General features: G+C 34.1%; 1 long non-coding RNA gene across 1 annotated transcript; it reads left to right on the forward strand.

Annotated features, from left to right (window-relative positions):
* The first annotated feature begins 5,020 nt into the window (after positions 1 to 5,020).
* On the forward strand, positions 5,021 to 13,461 carry LOC128238560 (uncharacterized). The gene is made up of 4 exons (XR_008261723.1): positions 5,021 to 5,152; positions 8,732 to 8,890; positions 9,125 to 9,299; positions 10,088 to 13,461. It is a non-coding gene; the product is annotated as an uncharacterized LOC128238560 (long non-coding RNA).
* The last annotated feature ends 1,518 nt before the right edge of the window (positions 13,462 to 14,979 follow it).

Raw genomic sequence — 14,979 nt, forward strand, 5'->3', positions numbered from 1 at the left:
AACATTCCTGCAAGATTTTTAAAAGATGCTGCACCATTTTTAAAGATACCTCTAACATTTCTGATAAACAGCTCTATCACAAGTAACATTGTACCATCTGAACTCAAAAATGCTAAAGTTAAACCATTGTTAAAGAAAAACAACAGATCTGATGTTTCAAACTATCGACCTGTAAGCATACTATGTATAGTTTCAAAAATCTTAGAAAGAGTTGTATACAACCAACTAGAATCTTTTCTTGTTAAACATGGTTTATTATACGAACTTCAGAGTGGTTTTAGATGTAACTATTCAACTGACTCCTGCCTAATTCATTTGACCGACCATATAAAAGAACAAAATTCCAAAGGTCTATATACAGGAATGATTATGCTGGATCTTCAAAAAAAAATTCACAAAATTCTATGTCAGAAGTTAAAAGAAATTGGTGTGGATTCAATTGAGTGGTTTCAATCATATTTATCTGGACGTAAACAAGTTGTCAATGTTAATAATACAACGTCTGAATTCATGAACATCTCTTGTGGCGTTCCTCAAGGAAGCATACTTGGACCGTTGCTGTTTTCATGCTATGTCAATGATTTGAGTATAAGCATAAGTGAAAAATGTAAATTAATATTATATGCAGATGATAGTGCTATCCTTTTCTCACACAAAGATCCGTCTGTTATTAGTAATGTACTCGGCAAGGAACTTGAAAACTGTAGTAAGTGGTTAGTTGACAACAAACTGTCTTTGCATCTTGGAAAAACAGAATGTATTTTATTTGGGTCTAAAAGAAAACTAACAAAAGTTGATAGCTTTAATGTAAACTGCAATGGCCATATCATAAAACCTAAACAATCTGTTAAATATCTTGGAAGTATACTGGACAATGATCTCAGTGCTGCATCTATTGTTAACAATATTGTCAGTAAAATTAATTCTAGGCTAAAAAATTTATATCGACAAAATCGTTTTTTAGATATGAATCTAAGAAGATTGTTATGTAACTCCTTAATACAATGTCATTTTGACTATGCATCGACATCTTGGTACAGTGGTATATCTAAACAATTCAAGAACAGATTACAGGTCACTCAGAACAAAGTTGTCAGATTTATTTATGGCTATGATTGTAGAATTTCCCTGAAAGTCTCGGCTTTCAGTGATATTGGATGGCTTAATATAGAAAATAGGATAAAGCAACTACGGCTAAACCATGTACATAAAATCTTTAATAGCAAATGCCCATCATACTTACATGAACATTTTACTTTAGTCTCATCCACACATTCTTACAACAGTAGACATAGTGCTGGAAATTTTAATGTGCCACAGGCTGACAGTTTTATATTAAATACTTTCTTTTATCAAGCAATCCAGGACTGGAACAGTCTTCCAATAAAGTTAAAAGAATTGAAAAATAAGAATACTTTTAAAAAAGAAGTGAAATCACATCTCATTGTTGGTATGAAATGTGCAGAAATGGAAGATTTCCTATTTTATTAATTGTTATTCATTTAATCTTGCATATCAGTCCAAAGATTTTTGTCATATTATGCTAAAGTGTCATATGGTTTTAACAGTCGGTTGCATTATAACTGTAAGCGTTCGATATCAAACATTTAATCATTCTTTAACTGGTCAAGAGTACATACATGTTATTTTTGTATAAGAAAACCTAATTTAAACAGCTTACAACTGAGATCTTGGCAAATAATTATATTTGTCATAAGGACCCCATTGGAAATAAGTTGAATAACTTTAATGGGTTATCCTGTGTTATATATTTGTCACATTGAATTAAATCTTTATTAACGCACGTATGTATCCAAAGCATTCTAATGATGTTGTGCTTTAGTATAGATATCATCACTAATACTTTGTTAATCAGTCTGTGTTATAACTTTATGAGATATTTGGTTTGTTACTATGACATATATATGCACGAATAAATCTATCTATCTATCTATCTATATCACAGGCATCTGGATCATTGTTTGTCACTTAAATGTTGTTTAAAACCATTTCCCAAATTTCCCAACCAACATATAAACAATCCATTTTTAAATAAGTGACATGGAAAGAAGAGTCAATTAGCTTTAAAATGGTGTGCGATATGTTGGTGTATCTATAATGTCTTTAGACAAACAAGCATAATTCAATGTCCAATTCTTGTGTTTTTCTTTAGTCGGAAAGAGTACAGCAAATTCAAATCTTCAATTTTCCCCGTGTAAACAGTACTAATGACAGTCTTATTGAAGTTATTTTATGTTTCAGTGTACAGATAAATTAATTCCATTACTTAATATCACCATAAGACTAACGCCACAGTTTAAGAAACAACCGTATTAGTCTTGCATAAAACTGGACTCTACCGTGAAATCAAGTAAGTTTGAGTTACAGGGTACCGGATGTTTCGTCACCTTACCATTTCGTCTACCTTATTTTATAGTACAAAATGGGTAGTTGTTTCGTCAACATATTTTTACAGTTCGTCAACCTTATTATAAGTAGCAATTAATGCAACTATTGTGTCCAATTTATTAGGTGTGAACAAACACCAATTTAGGAAGAAAGGAATAATTTAGTAGACTAGACCATTTTATTGAATATTTTACCTTCTGATGTGTATGTTGACATGCGTAGTGTGTGAAATCGTTTATTACTCAAAACCGTGTTTTTGCATATTTTTTATTTAAAATAGCATTGTTAATAAATGAAGAAATATTGGTGTTTAAAACTATTTCATAAATATAAACAGGATAGCATATATATTTTTAACTCAACAATCTCAAAATTTAACAGTTATTTATGCAACTTTAATAAACACAATATTTGATACTATTTCCCGGTCCCGGTCTCATCCGGTCCCGGTCTCCTCCGGTCTCTGTTTTCCAAATTTTATAGTAGCTATCGGGCGTGATCAAAAAGGTGTTAATGACCGCGGGGGGTAATAGGATTACAAAAGATTACAGTTGATTAAAACATTAGATATTTGATGATAATTATGTCACCATTTATTTAATATTTTATATCAATATAACATATAATAAATTTAGGCAAAGATAAAAACATGAACTATGCGCATGTACTAAAATTAATGTCATGAATAACAAACATATTGTGTGTGTGTGTGTGTGTGTGTGTGTTTTTCATATTAAATTCAGTTATAAGTATACTATTGATAATAGTAATACAAAAAGAAACAATGTTTGACTACATGTAAATCAAATTTGTTAGTTAACTCAGTACTTCAGGAATTTTATTATTTTTCTTTTGTTTAACTATTGATTTTGTTGCAGCAGATGCACTTCCACGACCAGTTGCCTAATGTATTTCTGCCAACTGATCGTCTAATTTTAATTTTTATGCCGACGCATTTCATGTGGAATCTTGTCCTGCATGTTCTATTTTCGCAAATAACTAAATTGTCGACGAATTCTGGCATTTCACATGAACAGAATGTTTTTAATTTGAAATTCATAGGGATCGCGATTTTTCATTTTCTTTATGAAACGGTTTTTTTTTTATTTTCTAGACAGCTGACTAGATGTTCCCTCATTTCATTTACAACGAAATTGACATTTGTATTTACATAGCCATTCTTAAAACAAGAATCCACAGCATTAGCAGTTGCAAAGACACCACAGGCATGTACATTTGGTTGTTATAGAAGTCGTGGAACTTTTATAAGCTGAGATTTGTTACTTTTTATAAATTAGGAGCATCGTAGTTCCACCGATCATGACGACTTTAAATAAAGATTCTTGTATCTTGTAAGTTATATTTCATTTGCAAAATAGCCTTCCGAATATTTCAGAAGTTTATTTATTATCATTTTATTTTGTCAAGGAACTTTTCATAACAGGTTTATGACAATACACAATAATGTCATACCATGAAAGGTGTAAATGCGTTATGCAACGCGTGTCAGAGATTAGCGAATGTCCCTCGTTAAGGGCATGATGAACGGATTAGCCAGTTTTTTATTACACAAGCACGGCTACTGTTCGGTTCATACCCTAAAAATATTGTTGTTTATTATAAAGACAATTTTATAGAATAAATGATTGTTATGCAAAGACTCTTATAAGCTTGATTAAAAATAATACGATGATAACATATAACCAAATTCAAAAATAAATAAAATAATCAGCATCAGATTTCTTAAACAGCTAGAGTTTTATTGCAAACTTCAAGTTGACAAATAAAATATATTCGGCTAAAGTTGTGTAATAATGACGAAGGTATTCAAATGTATTCAATGTTAGCGAATAGCACAAAATTATAAACGAAAAATGGAGACATAATGTGTTGATTACTTAAGAATGGCGCAACTTCAACTAACACTATTCATCTAGTAGCTTTAATGTCTAAGCACACGCATACTTACAATAATAGGATGTTATAACATTGCAAATATTAGCTCCAGATAATGTGTTTTTGTACTTTTTCTCCATTCATTCATTTACTTGTTTACATGCTATGAACATTGTATAACGTTTTACGCAATAAACATATCGTATCGATATGAGTCGGATATGCAAACATGGAATTTTTCAATTGTAATCATTAATGCTTAAAAAAATATACTGTCTGGAGGGGGGGGGGGGGGGGTAAACAAAAAAGGAAGAACAATAAACAACTTTGACATAACATAATTTAAAAGGTGCAATTCTAAGTTACTTCATACTCTAGCCGTCCTCAATCTTTTATGCAAAAAACATGATCATTTGTACTGCCATCGCATCTTTCTCTACACCTTTAACACGAATTGCATAAATAGTGTAGACCTATAACAAATTGCATAAATTAAGACATAATGTTCATATATTTTATACCATTTTGTTACATATTAAAAACAAATAAGATTGTCAAAATCGTGTTATAAACATCAGCAACACAATCCGTTGCCTGGGGCCATAAGTAATGAACCGGGAATTATGAGACCGGATGAGACCGGATTTTACGAGGAGAGACCGGGAAATAGTATCGCCCCGGATTTAGGCAGGTGCGTGTTTACACAATTACGTCATTGATATCTGTGTAAACATGAACAAAAATGCTGGTTTGTAAAACCTTAAAAGAGGCTTAAAGGAAAATCCAGGAGCTGGAAATGATAAGATAATTTGTGCCTGACTCTAGTACGAAGAATTTTGGGATGACGGTATAAAATATTTCCATAATTTTATGCATTATTTAACTATTGATGCTTGGATTTTTTTTCAGCAAAGCACATCCATTTTACTGATTTTTTGCTTTAAAAACATTTCAAAAGCAGTATATAGATTAATAAATGACCATATAATTATCTTATTACTTGAGCAGTTGTTCTAATTACTTGAGACCAGAGATGCTCGACAGGTTCTAAAGCAGTGTAGTTAAACAAATGACAATTGGCTTTATACTGGTAGTCATAGCTGGGGCTCACGTTCTAAAGCACTGTAGTTTATCAAATGACCATATATCTTTATACAGGTAGTCATAGATCGGGGACACGTTCTAAAGCACTGTAGTTTATCAAATGACCATATATCTCTATGCTGGTAGTCATAGCTGGGGGACACGTTCTAGAGCACTGTAGCTTATCAAATGACCTTATATCTTTATACAGGTGATCGAAGCTCGGGAACACGTTCTAAAGCACTGTAGTTTATCAAATGACCATATTTCTTTATACTGGTAGTCATAGATGGGGGACACGTTCTAGAGCACTGTAGCTTATCAAATGACCATATATCCTTATTCAGGTGATCGAAGCTCGGGGACACGTTCTAAAGCACTGTAGCTTATCAATGACCATATATCTCTATGCTGGTGGTCATAGCTGGGGGACACGTTCTAAAGCACTGAAGTTTATCAAATGACCATATATCTTTATACTGGTAGTCATAGCTCGGGGACACGTTCTCAAGCACGGTAGTTTATCAAATTACCATATATCTTTATACTGGTGATCATAGCTGGGTGACACGTTCTAAAGCACTGTAGTTTATCAGTCGACCATATATCTTTATACTGGTGATCATAGCTGGGTGACACGTTCTAAAGCACTGTAGTTTATCAGTCGACCATATATCTATACTGGTGATCATAGCTGGTGGACACGTTCTAAAGCACTGTAGTTTATCAAATGACCATATATCTTTATACTGGTAGTCATAACTCGGGGACACGTTCTCAAGCACTGTAGTTTATCAAATGACCATATATCTTTATACTGGTAGTCATAGCTGGGGGACACGTTCTAGAGCACTGTAGCTTATCAAATGACCATATATCTTTATTCAGGTGATCGAAGCTCGGGGACACGTTCTAAAGCACTGTAGCTTATCAATGACCATATATCTCTATGCTGGTGGTCATAGCTGGGGGACACGTTCTAAAGCACTGAAGTTTATCAAATGAGCATATATCTTTATACTGGTAGTCATAGCTGGGGGACACGTTCTAAAGCACTGTAGTTTATCAAATTACCATATATCTTTATACTGGTAGTCATAGCTGGGGGACACGTTCTAAAGCACTGTTGTTTATCAAATGACCATATATCTTTATACAGGGAGTCATAGCTGGGGGACACGTTCTAAAGCACTGTAGTTTATCAAATTACCATATATCATTATACTGGTAGTTATAGCTCGGGGACACGTTCTAAAGCACTGTAGTTTATCAAATTACCACATATCATTATACTGGTAGTAATAGCTCGGGGACACGTTCTAAAGCACTGTAGTTTATCAAATGACCATATATCTTTATACTGGTAGTCATAGATGGGGGACACGTTCTAAAGCACTGTAGTTTATCAAATGACCATATATCTCTATGCTGGTAGTCATAGCTGGGGGACACGTTCTAGAGCACTATAGCTTATCAAATGACCATATATCTTTATACAGGTGATGAAAGCTTGGGGACACGTTCTAAAGCACTGTAGTTTATCAAATTACCATATATCTTTATACTGGTAGTCATAGCTGGGGGACACGTTCTAAAGCACTGTAGTTTATCAAATGACCATATATCTTTATACTGGTAGTCATAGCTCGGGGGCACGTTTTAGAGCACTGTACTTTATCAAATGACCATATATCTTTATACTGGTGATCATAGCTGGGGACACGTTCTAAAGCACTGTAGTTTATCAAATGACCATATATCTTTATACTGGTAGTCATAACTCGGGGACACGTTCTAGAGCACTGTAGTTTATCAAATGACCATATATCTTTATACAGGTGATCATAGCTCGGGGACACGTTCTCAAGCACGGTAGTTTATCAAATGACCATATATCTTTATACTGGTGATCATAGCTGGGGGACACGTTCTAAAGCACTGTAGTTTATCAGTCGACCATATATCTTTATACTGGTAATCATAGCTGGGTGACACGTTCTAAAGCACTGTAGTTTATCAGTCGACCATATATCTTTATACTGGTGATCATAGCTGGTGGACACGTTCTAAAGCACTGTAGTTTATCAAATGACCATATATCTTTATACTGGTAGTCATAACTCGGGGACACGTTCTAGAGCACTGTAGTTTATCAAATGACCATATATCTTTATACAGGTGATCATAGCTCGGGGACACGTTCTCAAGCACGGTAGTTTATCAAATGACCATATATCTTTATACTGGTGATCATAGCTGGGTGACACGTTCTAAAGCACTGTAGTTTATCAGTCGACCATATATCTTTATACTGGTGATCATAGCTGGGGGACACGTTCTAAAGCACTGTAAGTTATCAAATGATCATATATCTTTATACTGGTGATCATAGCTGGTGGACACATTCTAAAGCACTGTAGTTTATCAGTTGACCATATATCTTTATACTGGTGATCATAGCTGGTGGACATGTTCTAAAGCACTGTAGTTTATCAGTTGACCATATATCTTTATGCAGGTGATCATAGCTGGGGGATATGTTCTTAAGCACTGTAGTTGATCAGTTGACCATATATCTTTATACTGGTGATCATAGCTGGGTGACACGTTCTAAAGCACTGTAGTTTATCAGTTGACCATATATCTTTATACTGGTGATCATAGCTGGGGGACACGTTCTAGAGCACTGTAGTTTATCAAATGACCATATATCTTTATACTGGTGATCTTAGCTGGGTGACACGTTCTAGAGCACTGTAGTTTATCAGTTGACCATATATCTTTATACTGGTAGTCATAGCTGGGTGACACGTTCTAAAGCACTGTAGTTTATCAGTTGACCATATATCTTTATACTGGTGATCATAGCTGGGTGACATGTTCTAAAGCACTGTAGTTTATCAAATGACCATATATCTTTATACTGGTAGTCATAGCTTGGGCACACGTTCTAGAGCACTGTAGTTTATCAAATGACCATATATCTTTATACTGGTAGTCATAGCTTGGGGACACGTTCTAGAGCACTGTAGTTTATCAAATGACCATTTATCTCTATACTAGTTATCATAGCTTTGGGACACGTTATAAAGCACTGTAGTTTAACAGATGACTATATATACCCCGGTACATATCTATACATAACACTGGTTGATATGACAGGAAGTATATTGTCTTCAGCTGTGTTCTTATTCCACTGACCATACACATGTATATTAGAGATTTTGACGGGACTTTACCTTAAAAGCTCTGTTTTTTTAATAAAATTATCTTACCATATATCTCTATAAAGGTGACTTTCTCATGCACTGAGGGTCAATTGACAGATGTTCATTTTTTTTAGATTTGGCCTAAAAAGACCTGTAGCAGTTAACAAGCTATTAGATGCACAATAGCGCAAAATGACCACCACCACTATCACCATAAAGTGTGTGCTTGGTGTCTGTCTACACGTGCTTGCTTCTGGAATGTTGAAGAACAAACTGTGTTGAAACGCCAACTGGTAAGACTGTGCTTTGTGTTTGTAAATTTGTATAATATATTGTTTCTGCCAGGCCTAAAGTAAATGTCTATGAACAAGTACAGGTCTATACACAAGTACAGGATTGAAATATAAACAATGATTTAAAGAGCATTGAGTTGATGAGTGAGAACAAAAATGATATACCCATGTACATTTACATGTTTAATAAATAATGCATCTCATACTCTGAATAATAATTCATTTTGCTATTAGGAGCTGGTCATGGACCTTTGCCGCCCTTCATCCGGAGCCTTCCACAGCGACGGCAGATACATCGCTGCCTGGACCAACAGTTGACCATGCCGTCCATGATATCAGTAGCAGCCATGAAAACATCTACAGAATTACATCTGCCTATTAATGGATACATTCTGCACCACTTCCATGTGTAAGAATAAAACTTTCCAAATCCTCAGCATCAGCATTTCTGTATTTAAAACTAAAAATAATTATTTTTTTTAAATAAAAATATAGTTTTAAATAATTATATACAGACAAAGTAAATATATCATTTGTTTCATGAATGTGTTTTTTTTTAAATGCTGTTAAAGCAACTGTGCACCAGATGATCAAATTGCAAGAAAAAAAGAAAATTGTCAAAAATGACATAAACTGACATGATTGGTATTAATGTGTACAATGCATTGAAACTTACTAACTGTAGTACCACATAGTTTACAATTTATTAAGTTTAGCAGTTATTTCATATTTTTCCATTCAAAAAGATTACTGGGTATGTCTACCTAGTAGAATTCATTTTTTATGCGTGATTGGCTAGTCGATGTTATCACATGATGTAAGAAGTTAGAGTTATAGCTTTAATATACCTCTTGATTGTAGTAAGCCTTCGTAGCATAGTTGATACAACACTGGACTTCAATTTTGGCGACAGATTTTTTTTTACATTTGTACTTTTTTTACAATTATGACATAAAAGCGTAACACATTCTATTAAATAATTATCTCAGATATGAAAACAGAAAAAAACTTTTAGTGCCAATCTGGTGTACAGTCCCTTTAAGGCCTTATACTTGTAGACTTATTGTTTATGATAGTTTGTTTAATCATTTTATTGTATATGGGCAACATTTTATGTAACATTACTTTATGTAAATTTTTTAATAAAAGGTCACTGTGAATATAAACAGTTTTCAAATATGTACATTAAAATTGCAGGCTGTCAGTTTGAAACGTCTCTACTCTGACAGAAGGAAGGGAATGAATCCCCAGGATTGTTCCTCAGGAAAATCTCTTCAACAGGCTGTTTTCAGTTTGCATGCTCTTTGGATGGAATTACCCTAGCTTGGCTTGCAGAGAATCTGTGATATAAAAGACCTCTTTTGTGCTGCATTGTGTCATTGATTTATTGACCTTTAAGATATTTTATATGTATTACGGTATGCCACTATTGTAAAAACAAATGGGCATATGTTTTAGCATATGTTTGCAAACAGACACATTATATTTTTGAATAACTTGAAAATACATTTTGTAGGTTGACTTCGTACCATGAAACATTAATGGTAGGTTATATTTGACCAGAACATGACAAGTATTGTTTTCGGAGTTTGTTGGTTGAAGTTGAAGGTCATGGCAAACAGTGGTTATTCTGCACAATGACCCTTAAATTCTTTGACCTAGGACCATTAATATTTAGTGATTGATATATCTGTCCAACTCATATGTGAAAGGGACATGATGAAATTGAGCAAGAGCTTATTAGCATTGCAAATTATTATTTGTGCATTTTTAGCTCGACTATTTGAAGAATAGGTGGGCTATACTATCGTTAACAATTCTGCGTTAAAGTTTTAATTTTATGTAATAAAATCAAAAGTTTTTATCCAATCCAATGGTAATCAAACTTGGTCAGACTATTTGTCGACATGTTATCTTGAAGATATATGAATATGGGTCATCCCTGGTCAAATTCTAGGTCACATCTTAGAGAAAATATTTCCATGTCACAAATTCAACATTTTTTTTCATATCTTTATGAAACTTGGTCAGAATATTTGTCTGCATAATATCTTGAAAGTTTTTTAATATGGGTCATCCCGGGTCAAATTCTAGGTCACTAGGTCAAATCTTAGGAAAATCATTCCACATCATAAATTGAACAATTTTTGTCAACTCTTTATGAAACTTGGTCAGAATATTTGTCTGCATAATATCTTAAAAGTTCTATAATATGGGTGACCTCAGATCAAAAACTAGGTCACTAGGTCAAATCTTAGGAAATATTTCCTGATGTCATAAAAAAAATCTATGCTTACCAAAGCTATCCATATCAGTTAATAACTAAATTCAATTGTTATTTTATAAACACATCCCATCGTTGCCGCATTGGCGTCTTGTTATTTTTTTTATTTTGACAGGCACATTTTTATAATCTTCACCAAATCAAACCTTGTTTTGTCACATTGTGATTCTTGTTCACTTTTTTTATTTGATTGTTTTATTGCTTTTTACAGGCACATATCACACTATTATTGTATTCACGTCCAATTCCAAGAGGTGTAGTAGAGCGCACTGTTTTAAGACAGCTCTTGTTAACCTGTAAAGTGAAACCTGGTTATAAAAATGGCATGACTGTGTCATTGTGTTGGCTGGCCAGGAGGAGGGCAGCATCAAATACATCTACAAACTTAGTATACAAAGTATTATAGAGACCTCTCATGGAATTGCTTTCGGGGCCCATAGGATCAAGGTCACTAAAACAAAAAAAACTATTGAAACTTAATCGCACACCAAAGGCTTAATTAATTAGGTTTGTCTGTCAATCATTGAAAACTTGTTTTTTTGCATTGCAGCATTTCTTGCTTAATTCTTATTTTGTCTCTTTATTGCATATTACCTTTATCATTATTGTATTCATTTCTAAGACAAAGCAGCATATAGTTGAGGGCACTGCCCCATGACAGCTCTTGTATATCCTAAAAAGAATACAATAGTGATATACCCTGATATAGGTAGTTTTGGTACATAATCACGGTTTAAAGTTTAGCTTTACTGGCCAAAGATCAGAAGATCTGATGTGATGGTAATGTGCACGTAGTATGTGATTCCGAGCGCCTGTAAACAATTGCTTGTGAACACCATACAGTCTTTAGTTATGATTGTATCTCAATAAAATAGTATTTAGATATCCAATAGAGCTCGGTTCCTTTCGAAAACCAGTCAGATCTGCCCATGCATGCCTAGATTATGGGCCTTGAACATGTGTGCGTCTGTAAACAATTGCTTGTGAACATGATACAGTCTTCAGTTTTAATTGTATATAGATGAAACTTGTACAGTATTAAGATATCAATTAGAGCTTGGTTCCTTTCGAAAACCAGATCCGCCTGTGCATGCCTAGATTATGGGCCTCAAAAGTTAAAAAAAAATGCTATTTTAGGTAAGTCTATTTTTAGCCAAGTCTACATGAGTGAAGTCTATTGTTAGACAAGTTTACATGTAAAGTCACAAATTTATGCGAAAAATTGTTCAAATTAGGCCCCTGGGGTCATTATTGGCCACGCCACTGGGTTCACAGGTTTGGTATATTTAAATTGGGAAATGTTTGAATATCTTTATGTCTGAAACAACTGTGCAGACCCTTGTTATTTTGAATAAGGATTATTTTAGTGGTCTGCTACCATGGTTGTTCAAATTATGCCCCTAGGGTCAAAACTGGCACTGCCCCCCGGGGTCACAAGTTTTTTAAGAAATATTTTCAAAATCTTCTTTTTTCAAACCACAAGGCTCATATCTTTGATATTTGTTGTGGAGCATTATAATATTATGTAGACCATCTAGTAAACAGTTGAAATTATGTGCCCTGGGCCAGGGCCAAAGCTGGCCCCATCCCTTTTGTCCTTTTAAAGCTACAAAAATGAAATTTTGACCAATAGTACAGTTTTGTAGCAAATTTCATTCTCCTCAGATGACCTTTACTTGGCACATATTAGAATACTAGTAGTTCATGCAACTAATATGCTTACAACACTTTCTGTTCTCAGATGTTGAATGTGCAATGTTTTAAGCTAACCCAAACACAAAACGTGAACAATATGTTTGTTGGCTATTACTCATACATACATGCTCTGGATTAAAAATAACCACATGAGCCATGCCAGTAGAGCATAGGCACTCATGGGCCTCTTGTTGTTTTTTTTTAGAAAAAAAGCATACTGACCAACCCTATTTATTTTAGAGAAGTTAGCTGAAACTAAGAACTGTTTTTACCTTACTTTTATATTAGATAGTGTATTACTAAGATTTTTGCTTAAAGCTCCATTTAAGGTAACTGTTCATCTCAAATGTAATAGCTTTTGCCTTCAAACTTTTAAAAGTTCATTGAACCAGTGGATTCATCAAGATGTATATCTGTAAATGTTTCTCCCTAATATGGGATTTTATGTATGCAAACAGAACATTGAACAATTGGCTTTCTGTGTTAAGTAAACCCTGTCTAGAACATTTGTCAAATTGCTGTGTCAGCGCTTGTTTAAATGGAATTATTTTATTTTCATATTATGATTTCAAATAAAGTATTTAAAAATGTTGATTTCTTGTATAAAGTGATTACTACAATCCTTATAAGGTCAACAGGAAGCTTGAAAAAGTATCTGTTACATGATTAAAAGCATTTTTCCATTTTGCAAAAAGCAGATGGTTAATTTATACCACCTTCAGGTAGTCATGATGAACTCTTCAAAGATATCCCAGGTAAAGGTAGTCACGATAAACTCTTTCAAGTTATCCCAGGTATGCATGGTCACCTCTTAAAAGATATCTCAGGTATTCATGATCACCTCTTCAAAGATATCCCAGATATTCATGATCACCTCTTCAAAGATATCCCAGTTATTCATGATCACCTCTTCAAAGATATCTATCCCAGGTAGTCATGATCACCTCTTCAAAGATATCCCAGGTAGTCATGATCAACTCTTCAAAGATATCCCAGGTATTCATGATCACCTCTTCAAAGATATCCTAGGTAGTCATGATCAACTCTTTAAAAATATCCCAGATATTCATGATCACCTCTTCAAAAATATCTCAGGTAGGCATGATCACCTCTTCAAAGATATCCCAGGTAGTCATGATCAACTCTTCAAAGATATCTCAGGTATTCTAGATCACCTCTTCAAAGATATCCTAGGTAGTCATGATCAACTCTTTAAAAATATCCCAGATATTCATGATCACCTCTTCAAAAATATCCCAGGTAGTCATGATCAACTCTTCAAAGGTATCTCAGGTATTCATGATCACCTCTTCAAAGATATCCTAGGTAGTCATGATCAACTCTTTAAAAATATCCCAGATATTCATGATCACCTCTTCAAAATATCTCAGGTAGGCATGATCACCTCTTCAAAGATATCCCAGGTAGTCATGATCAACTCTTCAAAGATATCTCAGGTATTCAAGATCACCTCTTCAAAGATATCCTAGGTAGTCATGATCAACTCTTTAAAAATATCCCAGATATTCATGATCACCTCTTCAAAAATATCTCAGGTAGGCATGATCACCTCTTCAAAGATATCCCAGGTAGTCATGATTAACTCTTCAAAGATATCTCAGGTATTCATGATCACCTCTTCAAAGATATCCTAGGTAGTCATGATCAACTCTTTAAAAATATCCCAGGTAGTCATGATCAACTCTTAAAAGATAACCCAGATATTCATGATCCCCTCTTCAAAGATATCCCAGGTAGTCATGATCAACTCTTAAAAGATAACCCAGTTATTCATGATCCCCTCTTCATGGATATCCCAGGTAGTCATGATCAACTCTTAAAAGATTACCCAGGTAGTCATGATCAACTCTTTTAAGATTTCCCTTTATAACCATGCAGTTGTTGCAAGCATACTTAAAAGCCCTGGTCAAGGGGAGATCAATGCAAACTGATCATGGATGGTTTGTGTGGAAATGAGCCCACTTTATTGGTAGAAAGTTGTGATTAGTTAAACAACAAGTCAAATTGCAGATGATGTTAGCAAAATGCATGAAGTTAAATGACAAGCCATAGCTGTCAGACTTGAAAGGAAATTCACTTGGTGGTTTAA

The sequence above is a fragment of the Mya arenaria genome, chromosome 6 (assembly GCF_026914265.1).
Source record: "Mya arenaria isolate MELC-2E11 chromosome 6, ASM2691426v1".
Lineage (NCBI taxonomy): Eukaryota > Metazoa > Mollusca > Bivalvia > Myida > Myidae > Mya > Mya arenaria.